This window comes from Elephas maximus, chromosome 5 (genome assembly GCF_024166365.1).
Source record: "Elephas maximus indicus isolate mEleMax1 chromosome 5, mEleMax1 primary haplotype, whole genome shotgun sequence".
Classification (NCBI taxonomy): Eukaryota; Metazoa; Chordata; class Mammalia; order Proboscidea; family Elephantidae; genus Elephas; species Elephas maximus.
In genome coordinates this window covers 37,371,862-37,392,765 of record NC_064823.1, presented here as the reverse complement: position 1 = coordinate 37,392,765, position 20,904 = coordinate 37,371,862, and the positions used below count along the sequence as shown (strand labels likewise).

Below are 20,904 nucleotides of genomic sequence, written 5' to 3'. Positions count from 1 at the left end.
CCTTGGTGTCTTTCGTAATGGAAAGTGGGAAATGCCACCCTCCAGTCTTGGAATTCCCCAATACAGAAAAAAGTATTCTGATGTCAAATGATGCATTAATGAAGCTATCATTCAGGAATTTTTCACATGAGAAACTTGTAGGTTTACGGTGATTTTCATTTTCTAAGAGAAGAGACACCTCTCTCTACCTATCTTCTAGCTATGATGATGCTTCTTCAAAATATATCTTGATTATATTATCTTTTTTCTTTTTGTGCTTTTTTTTTTTTTTACAGCTTTTTAAGGTTGGATAAGTTCTCTAAGAGCTCTGAAATTGTGTCTATATAATTGAAAATTAAGGATCTGCATAACAGTGGCTCATTTAATTTTAATTCATTTTGATGATGAATGTTGGTAGGACGTATTAGGATCTTGATCTGCTGTTTTGGGAATGTCCTTTCTTTTTATTGTACTCACTGTGTGGCACAAATGGTTAAGTCCTCTGCTAGTATCCTAAAGTTGAGCAGTTCAGATCCTACTCAGAGGAACCACAGAAGAAAATCCTAGTGATCAATTTCCAAAAGATCACATCCATGGAAAACCCTATGTGGTGCAGTTCTACACTGAAGCACATGGGGTCGTCATGAGCTGGAGTTAACTTGATGACAACTGGTTTGGATTTTTTTTTTTTGGTCATCTTTATTGCTTTTCTCTATTATTTTCTTGTTTTCCACAGCAGTAGAATCATTTAAAATATTAAAAAAAAAAAACACATAGGGGCAAGAAAAGAGGCTATGTCAGAATAAGTGAAGCAATTATTACTGTTTTTCTGTTTATAAGTATATTAAGTATTTTTCTATGGAAAATAAAATTCTTCAACATATGAAAAGTACAGGATAACCTCAAATATTTGGATTGGTCAGGACAAGTTGTGAGTTTGACATGAAAATCTAGACCACAAAATGTTTTTCCAGGTTTTTCTGCCTTCTCCTCCCCAGTACACACACACACACACACACACACACACACACTGCTTTTTTCTTCTACTTTCCAATCTTGGTAAGGATGTCTTTACCTGTTGCCCTAATTCCTTGTCTAAATAACATTTATACTATAACTCTCACTGTACATGCATGCTCATATTTACCTTCTTTTTATCATAGCTTTCCACATGTGGATTTATACTAATTGTCATTCCGGCAATGAAAGATGGAGACCATGTCAAGAAGACTAAATTCTCTTAGGCCTCACCAGCCATAGATACAAATGAAGTCAGCTTAATAGTCGCATGCCCACTAACTGATGAAGACACTGGGGGAATCTTCTGAAAAAGACCTCATCCAAACGGAAGAAAGGATGAGATTCATCCAGTAACAATGTTTTCTTCATAAAACAGGAAGGGGTGGCTCCTCTCACAGGGATTTAGCGCTTGGTCAGCCCCTAAGTGGCTTATAGGTTTTATGACCTATATTCCCACCTTAAAATAAATAAATAAATAAATAAAAGTGGCTTATAGGTTTTATGACCTATATTCCCACCTTAGCCTCCTGAAAAGCCTGCTATCCTGCCATCCCCTCCCCCAATTATGTTTTTTGAGTTTTGTAGTGGGACCACGTATGTGCTTGTGAACAAGTATTATGATCCATCTCATTGACTCCCGTAGGGTGTATGAGCACATCTTTCCTTTTCTTCTGCCCACTGCTCAGTCTCTAGGCTCTGGTGAGGTGCCAGTACCATTGAGTGTCAAAGACGCATGTTTTTCTTGGAACTCACCTTCTCTGTTATGCTCTATTGAAGTACTTCTGATGTTAGGTAATTTGTGGCCCAGTGTCTTACCAAGTTTATCCCAATTCTTATTAGAAGTTTCAAGCATGAGGGCCACTTGGGAGCTGACCAAGAGTAAAATCCCTGTAAAAGGAGCCAGCCCTTCCTGTTTTATGAAGAAAACCTTGTTTACTGGATGAATTCCCTTCTGCCTTATTCTTTTTTCCTTTTGAATGAGCTCTTTACCAAAAGGCTCCCCAGTCTCTTCATCAATTAAGATTGTTGATTGATTAATTAATTGGTTAATTAATAGAAGTGATAAAAATCCCAAATAACAGTGGTTTAAATGGTGGCACAGTGGTTAGATGCTCGACTGCTAACCAAAATTTCAGCAGTTTGAACTTGCCAGCCTCTTCTTGGGAGAAAGATGTGGCAGGCTATGTCCATAAAGATTATAGTCTTGGAAACCCTATAGGGCAGTTCTATTATGTTCTCTCGGGTCACTATGGAAACCCTGGTGGCATAGTGGTTAAGTGCTACGGCTGCTAACCAAAGGGTTGGCAGTTTGAATCTGCCAGGCGCTCCTTGAAAACTCTATGGAGCAGTTCTACTCTGTCCTTATAGGCTCGCTATGAGTCAGAATAGACCGAACGGCACTGGGTTTGGTTGGTTTTGGTTTAGGGTCACGATGAGTAAGAATCAGCTCAAAGGCACACAACAGCAATAACAACAAATGAGATGGAAGTTTATTTCTCTCTCACATAAAATAAATCTGGACACAGGTGATTTGAGGCTGGTAAACTACCCTGCTTGGTCAGGAACCCTGAGTCTTTTTCTCTCTTGTTGCTATGACACCCTCACCATGAGAATTCCACCATGCAGCTCAAATCATCCTGTACAGCAGAATGGAGAGAAAAGGGGAGCAGAATTTGTGCCTTGTCTTTAAGGACACTTAAAGTGTAAGCAATCCTTTTTTTTTTTTAATCCTATTGGTCATCACTTAGTTATATGACGATACTTTCCTTCAGATAAGGCTGAAAAAACATAGCCTTTGCTCTAGCAACCATGTGCCCAACTAATTTTTTTTCTTTAATCAAAGCAGATGGTAAATAAGCATATGAAAAGATGCTCGACATCTTATGTCATTCCCGTAAAAAACCCTTTGCTGTCAAGTCGATTCTGACTCATGGCAACCCTTTGGGACAGAGTAGAACTGCCCCATAGGGTTTCCAAAGGGTGTCTGGTGGATTTGAACTGCCGACCTTTTGGTTAGCAGCCATAGCTTTTAACCACTATGCCACCAGGGTTTCCTCATATGTCGCTAGGGAATTGCAAATTAAAACAACAATGACATACCACTGCACACCTACTAAAACGGCTAAAGTCCAAAAATACTGACAGCACCAAATGCTGGAAAGGATGGGGAGCAACAGGAACTCTGATTCATTACTGTTAGGAATGCAAAGCTATAGACTTTGGAAGACAGTCTGGCAGTTTCTTACAAAGCTAAACCTAGACTTACCGTATGATCCAGCAAGCCAGCTCTTAGGTATTTACCCAGATGAGTTGAAATCTTATGGTCCTCACAAACACCTGCACACAAGTGTTTATAGCAGTTTTATTCATAATTGCCAAGAACTAGAAGCAATCAAGATGTCCCTTAATAGGTGAATGCATAGATAAACTATAATATACCCATACAGTGGAGTATTATTCAGAGATAAAAAGAAATGAGCTAGGAAGCTATGAAAAGGTATGGATATTGTGCATATTGCTAAGTGAAATAAGAAAACCTGAAAAGGCTACATACTATATGGTTCCAAGTAATGACACCTGGAAAAGGCAAAAACTATAGAGACGGTAAAAAGATCAGTGGTTGCCAGGGGATTGGGGTGGGGGTGGGGATGAAGGATGAATATGTGAAGCCCAAGGGATTTTTAGGGTGGTGACACTATTCTGTATGGTACTGTAATGGTGGATACATGATATGATGCATTTTCAAAACACAAAGAGTAAACCCTAATGTAACTGTGGACCTTAGTTAATAAAAAATAAAATAAACAGCAACAAGATTTTCCAGATCCCAGAGATAAGTAGAGGTAAGATGTTGATGCATCTCTTTCCAAACGTGTATGTGTAAAAAAACAAAAAAGGGATCCTTAAATACAGTTTTTTACATTTAAGAATTATTCTCCCTATAATGCAGGAAAATCAGGCTTTGATCAGTTGTTCTTATTGCAGCGATACTATTCTTATGTCTGTGTGAAGGAAATGTTCTTAACTTCTCTAGGTAATTCAGTATTGACCCCAAGGGAAGTGTCAAATTCTAGACATTAGTCATGTTGACTGGACTTTAGAGATACACAACTTTTAGCATTTTTAATTATCAGCATTCCTTTCAGTGTTCTTAGTTATGAACAAATCTTCCTTCCTTCCTTCCTTCCTTCCTTCCTTCCTTCCTTCCTTCCTTCCTTCCTTCCTTCCTTCCTTCCTTCCTTCCTTCCTTCCTTCCTTCCTTCCTTCCTTCCTTCCTTCCTTCCTTCCTTCCTTCCTTCCTTCCTTCCTCCCTCCCTCCCTCCCTCCCTCCCTCCCTCCCTCCCTCCCTCCCTCCCTCCCTCCCTCCCTCCCTCCCTCCCTTCATCCATCTTTCTAACAAAGCTTTACTGAGCCCATACTGTGTTCCAGGTGTTTTTAGGAACTTAGTTGAGTCTGCGTGAAAGGGTCAGCAGTTTGAATCCACCAGGCGCTCCTTGGAAACTCTATGGGGCAGTTCTACTCTGTCCTATAGGGTTGCTATGAGTTGGAATCGACTTGATGGCACTGGGTTTTTGGGTAGTTGAGTCTGCATTCCAATGGATTACACTGGAGTTGACATTCCACTGAGTTTACATTACAAAACTTTAGACAAATGAGAACAAAATTAACTATATTGTCAGAAGTTATGACAGATGCTATGAAAGACAACACAGGTTGTTATAACAGAGTTTTACAAAGAGGCCTAATTTGGCTTAATTTAGGAAAGTATCAGAGGAAGACGCTGTGAGGAAGTGATACTGAAGCAGGAATTTTTGAAGAATAAGTCAAGTAGAGGATAAGGACAACATTCCAGACAATGGAAGTACAAGCCAAGTCCTGAAGTGGGAAAGAATTTTTTGCACGTAGGTTCTGAAAGAAGGCCAGTTTCAGTGGCATGTAGTCAGAATAGAGGAACAAACAGGGGCCAGATCATGAAGGCTCGTAAAAATGTTTAGGATTTGGAATTGCTACTAAATTCAGTGGGAATCCATTGAAATTGTTTAGGCAATTGCAGACAGGATCCATTTATAATTTAAAAATTCTGTGCTGAGAGGAATGGAGGAGTGAAGGAGTGGAAGTAGAGGAGCTAATAAGAGGCTATTGTAATGGACCTGCTGAGAGACTGTGTTGGTTGTTGGTGGTGGAAATGACAGGAAAGTATAGATGTAAAATATATTTTGGTGGAGAAACTGACAAGATCCAGGGATAGGTTGAATGCGAACAATTCCCAGGGTTTTGGCTGAGTACTATTTACTTTTATCTCCTGTGGCAGCTATGCCACTGGCATTTTAAATACCTGCAGAGTCACTCATGGTGGACACATTTCAATGGAGCTTCTGGACTAAGACTGGCACGAAGAAAGAACTGGCAATCTATTTCTGAAAATTAGACAATGAAAACACATGGATCACAACAGTATATTGTCTGATATAGTGCTGGAAGATGAGCCCCTTAGGTTAGAAGCCACTAACAATAGCCGAAACAATGGACTCAAACATGCCAACGATCATGAAGACGGCGCAAGACTGGGGAATGGTTTGTTGTTTTGTACATGGGGTGACCATGAGTCAGAGCCAACAAAATGTCAACAAACAAAAACATAACTATTTACTGAGGCGGGGAAACCTGGAGGAGAAACACATTTGGGGAGGGGGGAAATTAGAGAGATACCCATAAGATATTCAAGTGGCTATATTAAGCAGGCAGCTCAGAAGAGAGGTCAGAGCCAGAGAGAGAAACTTTGAATTTGGCACAGATAAGAGATATAAAACCAAGCAGCAGCTGGAGAGCATGTGTGAACCTAGAGGCAAGGTGGCCCTGGAACAATTCTGAGTAACTCTAACATTAGAGTTTGGATGGAAAAGGAGGTCACCCCAAAGGAGACTGAGGCTTAGCTGAAAAGACAAGAGAAAAAACAGGAGAATCCAGAGTCCCAGAACTAGGAAAAGAGAGTTTTCCAAAAAAGGAAGGAATGTTCAACTGTGTGAAATACTGTTAAAAAGCAAAAAAGCATGAGGACTGATAAATCTCTATTAGCTTTGGCAACATGGAAGTTATTAATAATTTAGTAAACTAGCTCTAAAAATCTTGAAATCACATAACCAGACTGAACCAAGTGTCTAGAACATTCTTTTTATTGTTGTCACCTTAGCATATCCCCTGGCCCTGCCTCCATTCTCAGGGCCACTCTTGCAAGTTATTTTCCTCTGCCTAATGTTTCTCCTTGGAAACCCTGATGGCATAGTAGTTAAGTGCTACAGCTACTAAACAAAAGGTTGGCAGTTCAAATCCACCAGGCGCTCCTTGGAAACTCTATGGGGCAGTTCTACTCTGTCCTGTAGGGTCGCTACGAGTCAGAATTGACTCGATGGTGACAGGTTTGGTGGTTTTGGAATGTTTCTTCTCTCCCTGAGTCAAAAGAAAAATATGACACAAGGCAGGGAGAAGAGAAGGAGGTAAAAACGCAAAAGACAAAAAAAATTATAACATGGCATTTTATTTTGTACTGAATTGCTTTTCCTCCTTGTTTTATTTACCTCATTTAGTTACCTTCATCTACTTAGAAAAATCAATATATTGTTATCTAAAATCTTATCTGTTTCGCCAAGTGCCTACAATCCTTGCTTTGTCTACCCCTGAAGTGATTAAGTCACAGCTAGAGCTTTCTTTGCAGCTTCATTGGGTGAAACCCATAGCATGAAATAAGATTAATTGGCCTTAATAGTAGAACACAAATAACGATGTAATATGGCTTAGGTCATGATCATTTGAGACTTTTCACCCTCTCTCAACTTATTTTTTTATAACATTCATATAAGAAGATACTCAGCATTAAATGCGAAGAAATAAATGTTTAGATGTCCAGGAATTCAGAGATTAGGAGGCCTCATGGCAGAAAAACATCAACAGCTTTAAAAACAGTATTACCTAAGATTGAAGATTTCTCTCAAAAAGGGAATATGTATTTTGAAATGAAGGAAAAGAATGTTAGTGAGTGATATCTTAATGGCAACTTTTTAAGAAGTAGTCAAAATTCACTCCAGCGTATATCACCATGAACTTATTTTAAGTGGCTAAAATAATTGAGAATCCTGCTTAGCACCAAGAAAAATCCACTTAAAATATTGCTTTAGTACTTTTGAGGCACGTAGGACCTCTGAAAATAGATTGCTGAATATTATTGCATCTTTAATGATTCATCAACATTTTAGAATATAAGCTTTTATTGTCAGTGCTTTAAAAGTCAGCTATATAAAGTTGATAGAGTGTATGTATTGGATAGACTATGTATTGGAAATATCCATTAGCCATTTTTCAGGAAATGGAATATGTATGCACATTTAAATGTTTACGTATATATAAAATAAGAATAGGATGTTTATGCCTTAGATTTGTAATAGATGACAGATATTTGGATTTTATCAAGTTACAAATTATTAGTTTTAATTTCTGTTCCTTCTCTCCTTCAGAAAGACAGAGAAAGGCTGACCTGGGCAATATTTTTTAAAATATCAAGGGGCTTATAAACCTGGGGTTCAACATAAGCATTTGATAGTATTGGAACTAGGTTGAATGCTAAATCTTCTTTGTCCTCATTATCATTCCCCAGCCTGTTCTTCTTTTCAACTTTAAGACTATGTTGTTGTTTGTTCATTGCCATCAAGTTGGTTCTGAACCCCTACTTAGTTGGGCTTTTGTTCATCAGATGAAATGCTACAGTCATTTTGCAAAAGTTAGGTGCTATTTCTTTGTGATTTTGATGGACACACTGTGGGAATTCTGGGTTGGGAAATGAGGAGAAGAAAGAAAAACAATTTGTCTTTAAGAACATTTTTGAAAATCTCCTTATCACAAAGAGAGCATTACAAATCTAGAGATTTGTTTTGAAGAAGAAAAGGAATTGTGAAAAACATATGCATGTAGGAAAAACCAGAAAGAGACAATAGAATCACAGGAAAAAGCAAGAGAAGTGAGTCTGTGATTTAAAATGGTTTTTGTTACTGTTAGCTGTCATCAAGTCAATTCCAATTCATAGCAACCCATGTGTGCAGAGTAAAACTGCTCCATGGGGCTTTTAAGGCAGTGATCTTTCAGAAGCAGGTCACTAGGCCTGTCTTCTGAGGCTCCTCTGGGTGGGTTGGAACTGCCAACCTTTTGGGTAGTAGTCAAGCGCTTAATCGTTTGTACCACCCAAGGGCTCCAATTTAAAATTGGTGAAATGAGAAATAATGTGAGAAGATGAAGGGTATAATTTTGGTAAGAAATATGATATCTTGGGACCCAGCCTAAAAGTGTCTAGTTAAGGACAATGAAGAGTAGAAGCAGGAGGTAACCAGACTCACTATAACAGGGGAACATCGGGGGTTCAGCGGTAGCATTTTCACCTTCTATGTGGGAGATACGGATTTCTGATCATCCACCACATGTCTATCAGTGGAGGCTTGTTTGTTACTATGATGCTGAACAGGTTTCATCAGAGCTTCCAGCTAAGATGGACTAGGAAGAAAGACCTGGCAATCTACTTCCCCAAAGTAGCCAACAAAAACCCTGTGGATCTAACTAGTCCTATCTGCAATCAATCATGGGGATGATGTAGGGCTGGGCAGCATTTTGTTCGTTGGTGCACAGGGTTGCCATGAGTCAGGGGCTGGCTCCATGGCAGCTAACAACAATAAGAGTAATGTGTGTCCCAGGAAGCAGGCACAGCTTTTGTATAGGAATTCAGGGGGATAGGCATTTTGGATATTTCAGTACGATCATGGGCAGTTGGTAACAGGCAAATCTTGACAGCAGATAACACTTCCAGAGTCCTAAGCGTGCTGCCAAGCTTAAGTTGGTATTAAATTTTGGCATCAAAGCATAAACCCAACAATGTAACTAGGGCACCAGGGTGACTCGGTCCTGCATTTTTGAGGATCAGAAAAGAACTAATCCCTTCCTGCCTAGGACAAGATTGGCAGAATTTAGAAATGAATATCAAGTGGCCCCTGCTATAATGAAAGGAGAGTTGAAGAGACTGTGAACCAGGCAGGGCCTTATCAATTGGTTTAGGAAGCAGCAGTAACAGAGGGCCAGGTAGGTACATGAAGAGAGGAAGGAGAAGGTTGAGAGCAAAGGCAAGTTTTAAGAGATAAAACACGAAGATGGGATTTTGAAAAGATTAAGTGTATAAAACAAAATTAACCAAAAAGTTGATGTAAGGTTGATATAAGAAAATATTTCAAGACTCATTCATTTTAAGCCTTACTATTGAGACTTCCAAGGAGTTCCTGGTGGTGCAAATGCTTAAGAATTTGACTACTAGCTGACAGGTTGGCAGTTTGAACCCACCCAAGTGGCACCTCGGAAGACAGACGTGACAATCTGCTTCCAAAAGATCACACGGCGTCAAAAACCCTATGGAGCAGTTCTAATCTGCACACGTGGGGTCACCATGAGTCAGAATCGGCTCAAAGGCAACCACCATCACCAATAACAATTGAGACTTCTAAACACAAACACATCAAACAAATTTCCAATTGAGTTTGATATAAGGTTGTAGGTTCTTTTGTGAACCTTTTTCTGTAGAAAGCGTATGTGTTGTCCTAGTACCTGGCATGCTTCAGAAACTGCATATGTATATCCAAATCAGCAGTTGAATATTCTAGAATAGTTCTGCCGTCATGTTTAAAAATTGTCTTATTCTAAACAAAAAGCCTGATTATATTGTATGAGCCAAATGTGTGCAAGAATAGATCTGATTTAATGCACATTAGTGTGCGGTCTGAATGCATGAACAAATAATGCTCTTTTTTATTAGTTATAAATATTTCGATCTAGCCTAGAATGAGGTTAAGAGAAATCCTAAGTAGCAGTTTCACAACTGAGAAGCTACAAATATTTTTCTTGTGCTCCAATTTTGCTTTGTCTCAGTTGCTATTTTTACGTTGGGGGGGGGACTACAGAATTTAATTTATAATTCACATTAATTTCTTCTAGCTTAATGTTATATTGAATGACTTGGCAAAGAGGACACTTTCTGGTTCTCTTCTATAAAACAAAACAAAAAAATACTTATTAAACAAAAAAATAAATGGGTCAAGCGTTAAAGTAGTCCTCTAAATCTTATGAAAACATTTAGTTCCTCAAATAGTACTTTAGAGCAAGTGGATTTTTTATCCAGCAGAGGGCTGCCAACCTCCATTAATTTCCATGAATGCCCTTGACAACAAATTTATGTAGTTTATTTTTTATTGCAGCAGTTTTCAGATTTTTTTTTAGCAGCAGATTTTTTCCCTTTTAATGGAGTTTTCCAATATGTAAATGAAATACAATCAGAACGCTCTAGTTGAAGGTCCTCCATGAGCCTTTGTAGGACTCCGCATTCCCCCTCCCCCGCCCCGCCCGGTGTTGCAGAACATATGATTTATCCAAAAATACTCTTCCGAATTCAAAGTCAGCTCATCTTGGGTTGAATCGTCAATATTTTTCCATCCGTAAAATTCCGCTTGTTGACATTGTGGGGGTGGGGCAGAATATATAGCCGCAGAATGATGTCCGAGGAACGGAAGTTCCTCTGACTGGGTTTTTTCTTCAGTAGTAATCGTACTTCCTGCCTGGTGGTTGTCTGTCTTGTTTTTTTGTTGTTGTTTTGTTTGGGGAAAGGTGGCATTTTATCTCAAATTTTATGAGTGAGAAAAACGTTTATTTTGATAAAATTTCTTTGAAGTACTTCATAGGTGTGCCCAAATGGCAGGCTGGTTGATTGTGTCCTTTTCTAAATTTACCCCTATTGATTAGGGTCAGTTTCTGCCCTTTACCAAAACTGGATTTCAGTGGTCAGTTCATGGGAGTGAAAAAATCTTTCCATCACCTTGAGCATTTAGTACTTTGCCTTAGTAATAAATCTATTTGCAAAAGAATCTATTACAGAAACTTCCATTTGGAAGTATGCCAGTTGGGTAGTCAAATTGTGACTTTGTTGTTTCTTTTTAGTTTTTTTGTACAAAGCTCTGGTGGAGTGCCCCCTCATTTTGACTGAAGCCTGATCTAAATCTTTGTTACTGAAGTCGCCTGAGTGATATGACTATAAAGAGCTATGGAAGCTAATAAATAGTTTCTCAGGCACACATGTTCGCTGATTTTGAGACTCATTGCACAGTTTTACATGTTTTGTTTTTGATTTCATCACTACCAAATAGTCTTTAAAAAACCAAACTCATTGCTGGGGAGTGATTCCGACTCATAGCAACAGAATAGAACTGCCCCATAAAGTTTCCAATGGGCGCCTGGCGGATTCCAACTGCTGCCCTTTCGGTTAGCAGCGTAGCCCGTAACCACATAGGCCACCAGGGTTTCTGAACAGTCTCCAGGATGTGTGAATTTACCCCTGAGGTGTTGATCATGCAAAGTGATCAGTAATCACTTCCCATATGCTATTTTCTGGGGGAATCCTATCTTATCCCCAGCCTATCCACTTTGTTTCTATCTTGTACCTCTTCTTTTCTTCCCCTTCCTTCTTTTATATGCGTGGTTTGTTGTTGTTGTTGTTTGTTTTATTTTTCTCACAGCAATAATCAGAATGTTGTGATGGTGTGCCGGACTCCTAGCAACCCAATAGGACAGGGTAGAACTGCCCCACAGGGTATCCTAGACTATAATATTTATAGGAACAGGTCAGGTCTTTTCCTCTCCTGGAGCCACTGGGTGGATTTGAACCTTCGATCTTTTGTTTGCTGCACCAGGGCTGCTTATTATGATGGCATACCAAAACCCATTGCTGTCCAGTCCGTTCTGACTCATAGCGACCCTGTAGGGCAGAATAGAACTGCCCCATAGGGTTTCCAAAGGGTGGCTGGTGGATTTGAACTGCAGACATTTTGGTTAGCAGCCAATCTCAACCACTGCTCCACCAGGGGTCACTACTTACTAAGCACCTATTAGATGCTTTATGGAAACCCTGGTGGCCCAGTGGTTAAGGGTTTGGCTATTAGGTAGGCATCATTGTCTCTATTTACATAAAACCGTACCAAAGCCTACAAATGTACTTAAGGCTATAGAACCCAAGTTGGAATTTAAAACCCAAACTCAAGGCCATATTCAACTTATTAGAAGCCTATTTTTATTCCTTTTTCAGAACTGGTATTTGGTCAGTTAATAAGAAAAGATGTTGTTAAAGTGGGGAATCCTAAAAAATGATACATGCACACTTTAAACATTTTGTTTTAACTTGAAACATATATGTTGGAAAATTTTTTACCAGTAATTTGATGTAGGATCAAGATTTTTTTCGAGAAAGTTTTGTTTGATATTACCATTATTTGGAGTTTCACCTTGTCTTTTTTGAATAAAAAATACCAGCATGTAGATACTGCCTCATCTATATTTTCCAGTTTGGCAGCTTTTAAATAGTGAGAACATAAAAAACTTGCAAAACAATCTGAGCAGTAGAATTTCTAGATGTTTCCAATCCTCCTTCCTATCTTTTATATTTGTCTTGGCCTTATCCATAATTCAACAGCAATATTTCTTAAGAGTCTGTATTTATCAGGTTCTTCCAAAGCATTCATATTAATTTTCATAAACGACAACTCTTTTTTGCAGTCATATTTCATTAGGTAATGTTATATTTATTTAAATTATATAATTGCAATAACAAGTACAACTGGGATAAAAAGGTGGGAAATAAACATCAATTGGCTTTTTGTAATCATGTAACTTTACTGATGGGAGAAGAATGCATATATACTATAGCTGGTGAACTATAAGCTTTTAATGTATGGTAGTAGCTTAATGTAAGTTATAAGCTTTTAAGTATTCATAGAAGGATGAGTAACATTTTGTTAAGGAAAGGTTTGTTAAGAGAGCTTCTATTATATGTCTATCAGGAAATTAGGGGAGAAGAACTAGCTCACTTTCTGTAAGGGCATTATGATGTTTAAAGTTAAGTGCATCATAGAAAATGAGACAAGAACGTAAACCAAAAACCCGTTGCCTTTGAGTCTGTTGGGACCCATAGTGATCCTAAGGGATAGAGTAGAACTGTCCCATAATGTTTCCAAGGAGCGGGCCAGTGAATTTGAACTGCTGGTTAGCAACTGTATCACTTAACCATTGCGCCATCAGGGCTCTGTAAAGAACTTAGCATGCTTTTGTTTTAAAAAGTTAGTTGGACTGAGTATTGCCTAAAGTTTCTACATAAAGTGTCAAATTTGTTTTTCATATGAAATATTTAATTTGTGAAACAATTCTATGGTGTTCTTTTAGTTACATCTTATTTATCTATTAGATTTTGGTGAGGTTTTTAAATTCTCAAATATTTCAGGATGCCATTCTCTGTTAAGATTTATTACATCACTATTATAAATTGAATTGTGTCCCCCCAAAATGTGTGTCAACTTGGCTAGGCCATGATTCCCAGTATTGTGTGGTTGTTTGCCATTTTATGATCTGATGTGATAATCCTATGTGTTGTAAATCCTAACCTCTATGATATTAATGAGGCAGGGTAAGAGGCAGGTGTGTTAATGAGACAGGACTCATCCTACAAGATTAGGTTGTATCTTGAGTCAATCTTTTCCAAGGTATAAAAGAGGGAGACCTCATGCCACCAAGAAAGAAGAACTGGGAACTAGTGCATCCCTCGGACTCAGGATCCTTGCACTGAGAAACTCCTAGATCACGGGAAGATTGATGACAAGGACCTTCAAAGCCAACATAGAGAGAAAGCTTTCTCCTAGAGCTAGTGCCCTGAATTCAGACTTCTAGCCTCCTAACCTGTGAGAGAATAAACTTCTGTTTGTTAAAGCCATCTACTTGTGGTATTTCTGTTATAGTAGCCCTGGATAACTAAGACAGTCATTATCAAAACCTTTTATTAAGAAAAAGTATAGTTTTCTGAAGTCCTATAATACATATTGTTTCTACCATTCATTGGTAACTTACTTTGCTCATTCGTTTAACATTTACTATCTGTTCTTATGAAAACTAGTATGGATTGGAGGGCAGGTGGAGCATAAAAACATGAAACAAGCCTGCTCTTAAAGAGTTCAGATTCCTTAACTTCCCAACTGGGTGATACTATTTTGGGGAATGATACTGCTTCTTATAATTCATCCCCTTTGCATCACAGTGCTTTGTTCATTCTTCATTATTCCAAGTCTTTATAGGTCTGTTTCTCTGATGTGTTTTTTCTGCTGTATGCCTGTTGTTCTTTGACTGTAAGCTGGTCACTATGTTTAGATAATTATTTATGCTGATAATTTCAGGGCAAGGATAAAGGTACCTTCCTTCAGAGAAGATATATATTTACTCATGCCAGGCTTTGTGGTCACAAATGATTTGGGAGCCCCTAAACCAAGTTCAAGATTTGAGCTGCCTTGAACTTCCAGGCAATAAAACTTAGGTTGTAAATCTGCTGGAGTGCTGGTTATTTATTATTCTACCCTTAGCCTAAGCGTATTGTTTTTTGAGGTCTCAGATGATCATGGGGGAGGCCCCCCCATTAGACTCTTCACCTTGTGTAGACATTGGCCTTTGGTTTCAGCATGCTTGTCCATGAAGTTTTTAAAATGAAAGTTCAAATTTGCCAGGGAAGTACACTCAGGAAACAAAAGTAGTTTCCCTGCTGGCTTGTCTCCCAGTGGTTCCATTTCCCTTCGGTTTTGCCTAGTAATTTCTTAATATCATGTCACTATTTGTTGCTTTTAAGAAGGGATCATTTATACTATATTCAGCATTTCCAGTTGGTTTCAGGGGGACGCTTGGTTGGAATGGCCCGGCTTCTATTGACTGCAAAAGCTCGGTGCACATGTAGGTGCTTGATATTTTGGTGATCGATTTGATTTATAAGTGATATAAAAACCATTCCGAAGGAAAATTTTGAATACGCCTTACCCCTGAAAATTTCCAAAAGAAGGTTTAATTTAATTTTATATTTTGGTTTCCATATTTTTGCTTTCCAAGAGAAGTTATAGAATGAAAAGTGCTGGGCGTGCCTAAAGCAAGAAATGTTGGATGCCTAGCAACAGATTTTATTTTGAAAGTTAATTAAACAAGGTTGCAAGAAAAAGAATGTCATGTAGCTAGCTGTTGGTGAAGATGTTTCAGAATTCCAGCTTGCTATCTGAATGATGGGATAAAAATGGATCATGGAAACTCTTCTTGTAATAGTGGGGTGGGGAAGATGGTTAGTTAAATGCAGTGGCACCCAGAAGCAGTAATAATACAGATGTTTATATCTTCACATAAAAGAGCTAACTACCATGGTTACTACACTAGTTTTCACCAGGTGAAAAATGGCCAGATGGGAGCACTTCAATTTTCTGGTACCAAAAAATGCAGCCACAAGGGAATTATTGTGATATTGAAACTTGAATAGTTGTTATTATTGAAATAACATGTTTAATATGTCTTTAATGTTTATTGCAGTATCAACTGCAAAGACTCTGCTGAGCCTGGAACTGGGTATTGGAATTGCCCAAAGTGTTTGTGCCAAAGTTTTATTATTATAAGGGCATTGGATTGGAACACTGGAGACATGAAACATCTATCACTGATTTGATGTGTGGTCTTCAGCAAATTTGGAAACACTCCGTTTACATTTTTGCCATCTTTCTTTTGTTAATTTTGAAAAAAAAAATTTTTTTTTGCTGATTATTTACTGGCAAGGAATAATGAGTTAGGGGACTATAATTCATGGTTTATAAGAAGTATAGACATATAGCCCAATCATTTAAACTCACATTTCTGTGTTTTTTGGAAACCCTGTTGGCCTAGTGGTTAAGAGCTACGGCTGCTAACCAAAAGGCTGGCGGTTCAAATCCACCAGGTGCTAATTGGAAACTCTATGGGGCATTTCCATTCTGTCCTATAGGGTCACTATGAGTCAGAATCAACTCAATGGCAATGGGTTTGGTTTTGGTTTTCTGGTTTTCAAAAAATTATTGATTTATATGTAAATGCAAGTTATTTCACAAAAATTAAGATGCACATGACTTAAATTGGAGTCACATAAAGAATAGCTTTTAAAAAGTTTTCCTGATCAACAAAAATTAATCTTTTATTTTTATTCAATTAATCTTTGCAAATAGTCTGATGAAAACATGTTATCAAACTATTCAAATAGCACTTGTAACTGACATGATGCAAATATGAAACTTTCAAGTATTGATCTACCTTCCCTCTCCTTCTCCAATGAAATTGTTTCCTTTGAGATATGAAAACTGTTAACATAATTCCTGAGAAAAAATATAATTTAAGTAAAAATAAATATTTTTTTATGGATCAAAGGCAGCACATAAATAAGCATACAAAAACATTTTCAAAGCTCTTCAGGACTCACAGATTTGTGATTGAGTTTTTTTGTTTAAACCACAACTCAGTGCTAAGTAAAAGGGCTAAGAAAGACACTCAAAGCTTTTATAAAAAGCTATTAGAAACCAATAGGGGAAGTTATAACGTGTTTTAAAAGACAATAGTAAATTGTCAGCAGGAGTTAGAAGTTAACCCCAAGGCTTTAATTTCTAGTAGACTGTGGGGCTTTCATGTCTAAAATCAGTGTGTCTTTCAGAATAAAATATTTGTGAATCACTGAAGAAAACAGCATTTATGAGAATAGAGTGGCCCTGAAAAGATATTTGAGGGTAATTAGAATAGTTCGATACTTGAAACTAAGCATTAGAAGCAGTTTTCTTTTAAAGATCTGAATATTAGTAAGCTACAGTAGCTATCGAGTTTACAAAGTGACCAGGATGCCCTAGGATGTCTGAAAATAATTCCGTTATAATGGCTAGATTATCACCTCCATGAAGGCAAAGGCTTTGTCTTCAGTAACTATATACCATAAGATAGTTCTATAGATGGAAGCTGTGCAGTAATGAGATGAGGACAGTGAGAAAGTTTTTGTTGTAAACAAAACATATTTAAAAAGGCAAATGTTAAGATTAATTCCTAGGTTTTCAATCTGAGATTCTATATAGTGAATTAAAAAGAAGAGAGACTTTAGCATTGTGGGGCCTTCCTGATTCCTGAGTGAACTGGTTTCTGTGTTTCCCATCAAAGTGAGCACAGAGAAAATATCTCTGATTAAGAAGCCACAGTGAAGGACTTTTTTGTCAGAAGACTTTTTCCACAAAGAGCAAACCTTGCTTGTTTTACATAGGCTAACACCAACGAACACAAAAAAGGCTAAGGGACCTTCATCCTTGGCCACCTGGGCTCATACTTGGGGATAAGTGGATGGGGTCTGGCATTGAAGGCGGCAGCAGGGAGAGACAGGTTGTGGAAGGAATCTCCTTTCCCTCTGAACTGGGGGCTTTTTCAAATCTGGATTCTCTGCTCCTTTCCCTTCCTTCTTCCCATTGCAGACAGATGTGGTTGCTGCCTGTCATCCCCAGGCCATCCCCCATAGCCATTCTAGAGTAAGGTCTGTGGTGACAGAGTGGCAACTCTTTATGATCTACACTTTGCGTGGCTTTACCTTCTTTATGTAAAGGACCGTCTCCTTGTCTGCTTACCATTGTTACTAGCTGGAAATGTTTTGAAACATCAAAAGGGTTATGAGCTTGTTTCAGAGGCAGGAAGTTGGGAGTTTTGAGACTGCTTCTGCTTCTCCATCCCAAAGAATGGACACCACCTCTTTTGGTTTGGAGCTGGTGTGCCCTTGCTTCCTCTCCTCAGGTGGAGACAGAAGAAAGATACCCTCTGGGCTTTCTAATTTTAACCAAAAACACCTCCTTATAGAATGTCGTTAGCTGAAAGTAGGTCTGTTCTATTATTAGCATGGGCAATTTTGTGCTATCACATTGATATCTTCAGTGTTATTTTTTTTTTTTAGTGTAGTCACTTGTTCAATTTGCTTTACCTACCTTGGCTATTCACTAGCCTCAGAACACATGGGAAGTTTCAAATATGGACAAACAGCATTGAACTTGGGTGGAATGAACTCTTTAACTCAAGGGAGCACATTTTTATTTATTTTGTTTTTCTGATCACATGATGTTTTAACCGTCTTTGTAGTGCATCTGCTTCTTTTCCCACTTACCACCCACGCTCCATTTGCGGTAGATTGACAGTATATGGTGTTTAATTGCATAGCTACTTCTCCAGGGTGGGGCTGGCAAGGGAGAAGGGGATTAAGTTGCATATGGCTTGCTCAGTTGTTATTGAGTGATGCCCTGACTGATGCCTGATGTCTGCAGAGAATTTTCTTTGGGTTCTGATCAATGGAGTGCTGGACACTGAGGAGAGCAAATGGCTGTTTTCTCTCCTGTCTTTAAAATGAAGTGTGTCCTCTCTGAAGGGCAATCTATCTATGCTGGCTCTCAAGTTTAAATGTAAACAACAGTGTGTGCCTACCTTTGAAGGCAGACACAGCTTATCCCATTGATGGCCAAGATGCTTTGTGGAAGGAAGCACCTTTTGTTACAAGTTCAAAATTCAGCCAGTATTATATCTCCGCTGGAGGCTTGATGGGAAGACCCCTTTAATGTGGTACATACATCATTTAAATGGCCGCGAGCTCCTGGGACTAGAAGCTGGTGCCCTGTCTATGCAGAGGTCAGCTGGTGAGTGACTCATTTGCCTCAGAAAATTGACACTGATTTTTTCCCCCATTCAAATAGAAATTACAAGAAAGTTTGAGCAATACAAATATACCATAAGGAATGATTAAAAAAAAAATCATTCTCAATTGCTCACTATTGAATCAATTAGTTTCAGAGAGACAACATTATCACTGAGCAGAAATGTCTTTCCGATCTGCCGAGCATTTTGAAATGAATGGATTATGTGCTTCTAACCCTTTCAGATGGGATCAATATGTTCTACAATTGGGGAAAAGATAAAAAAAACTCACACACAGAAAAGGACCCGTGAATGGTTTATTTTTCTTGAAACATTCATACTAGTTGTCTGAGATACTGCGATTGGGTTAGTGGAGCAGCACAGGGAGGGTTTTGAGTGGCTACTTCTCCCAGGGTAGAATGATTTAGCAGACAGTGGAAGGCTATTTGGAACAAGCCTTCTAGTGTTTTCTTTTGTAAAACAGGGTGACTTTGCTTCTCTGTGTCACATTCAAAGATATTATGAGAAAATATACGCAAAGAAGTACAATTATTGTTTTTAAAGTTTTGGCAAATCACAGTGCTCTGTGAAATATTTATGTCAGCCAAATTAACTAACATCTGATTCATTACCTTTTCTTCATGAGATAAATAGATGGAAAAAGTTCTCTTATTCTTTTGTAACAAACTGGAGGGAGTGTTGGAGACTAAGAGTCTGTTAACTGTGCCTAAAAATGAAAAACAAAGAAGAGTTAATTAACTGAAATGTTTTAAAATGTGTAATTTTCCTGCGATGGAAAACACTCTAAGTAAACTGATTCTGTCCGGTTTTACAAATGGGCCTCTTGAGTTTATGAAACAAGCTAATGAAATAAATGAATACTTTTTGTCAGCAGGGACTCCCCACCTTCTTCTCTAGCTGTGCTTGTGAATTCTCACCTTCCTGTTGACAGACCTATGGAGGGTGGAAGGGACTTTGACATAGTGTAAGCAGATTTTAAAGGGGCCAATGGGAAAGGCATTGTCCCAGTTGAAGCCCACGAGAGTCATCCTCAGGAGCAGAGAAGTCACTGGATGAGACTTCGACACATTTTACTGGGACTCGTGTATTAAGCTAAAAAAGCACATCCATGAGATTAGTTCGGTTGTAAACATTTTTTTTTTTTTTTAAAGTATTTAGATGAAAAGAGAATGCCAGATGGTATTAAGAACATCCTGTGCTCCAGTCTTGCTGGTTTCCCTGAACCGCCCTATTCCTAATAACTGCTTGGACGCCATAAGGGCTGATTCTTTTGAAGTACCTCAGAGGAGAATGTTTGAAGTACGGTATATCAAGTGGTAGACTATGACACACCTGGTTAAAGAGATACAGAATGTTTCCCAAAATTCACATCTTCCCAGGAAGGCTTTATGTGTGTCTGTGTTTCTTTGTAAATGTATAAAAGATTTTCCAGAGGAGGGAGATTGGAGGGCTTGATAATAACCCCACTGATTCCTTTATTTATTTATTTTTGAAGTTTAATTCTCAGTTGGTCAGGGATATTCCCTGTATTGAGACACTAATCTCGTCAGCTGTAAATGGACTGAACCCTGAGCCATCTTGTCACCAGCACCCCACTTGCCTAGCTCATGGTGGTCATTCCCTTCTGTGACTGACTTTTCAGTCAGATTCAGTGCTGGGTCCTCTATCCTACCTTGAGATGCATTTTGCTTGTTTGTGAGATATTTCATTAACCTTACTAGATTTATGGCTGTTAGCTGAGATGCAGTAGAAAAGTTACAAATTACATTATTATAAGCTAACCCATGTAGGGGACCACCCACAGTACAAAAAGTATTTTCCCTCCTAGAAGAGTTAGAGTCTTAACTATCTTCATGAAGTGCAGGAAATGAGACTTTACATTCTTTACCTGTCTAGGTAGGTATGTTCTAAAGGCTAGGATACAAAAGCATATCATTTTCCCAGGGGATATTTTTTTAGTGATATTTTACTTTTCTTCTTAATTATAGGGTATATATAGAATCAAAATCAGAACATATTGTTTAACTGTCAATGATTATACATAGTAAAAATTTCTCTTCTTCCAAAATGGGACAGTTTTGTGTGTAGGGGAAGATGTGATTTTTCATAACCTATGTATACTCCATAACAATTCCAGTGTTATGAGTCTATATCTAAGGGTGAATAACTAAGATGTGCATGATTCCCTGTTGACTCTTGATAAAATTGTGGTAAACTCTGGAAACTTGGCAGTATATGCAGTTGGCGTGCTATAGAGGATTTCATCTTTTTGAGTTAACAGGTTGTGTTCTCTCTCTTTCA

General features: G+C 38.3%; 1 protein-coding gene across 5 annotated transcripts in view; it reads left to right on the top strand.

The window, feature by feature from the left end:
• The window catches only part of ANK2 (ankyrin 2), a 765,621-nt gene that overhangs the window by 423,603 nt on the left and 321,114 nt on the right, over nt 1-20,904 (top strand). The gene's annotated exons all lie outside the window — the stretch shown is intronic.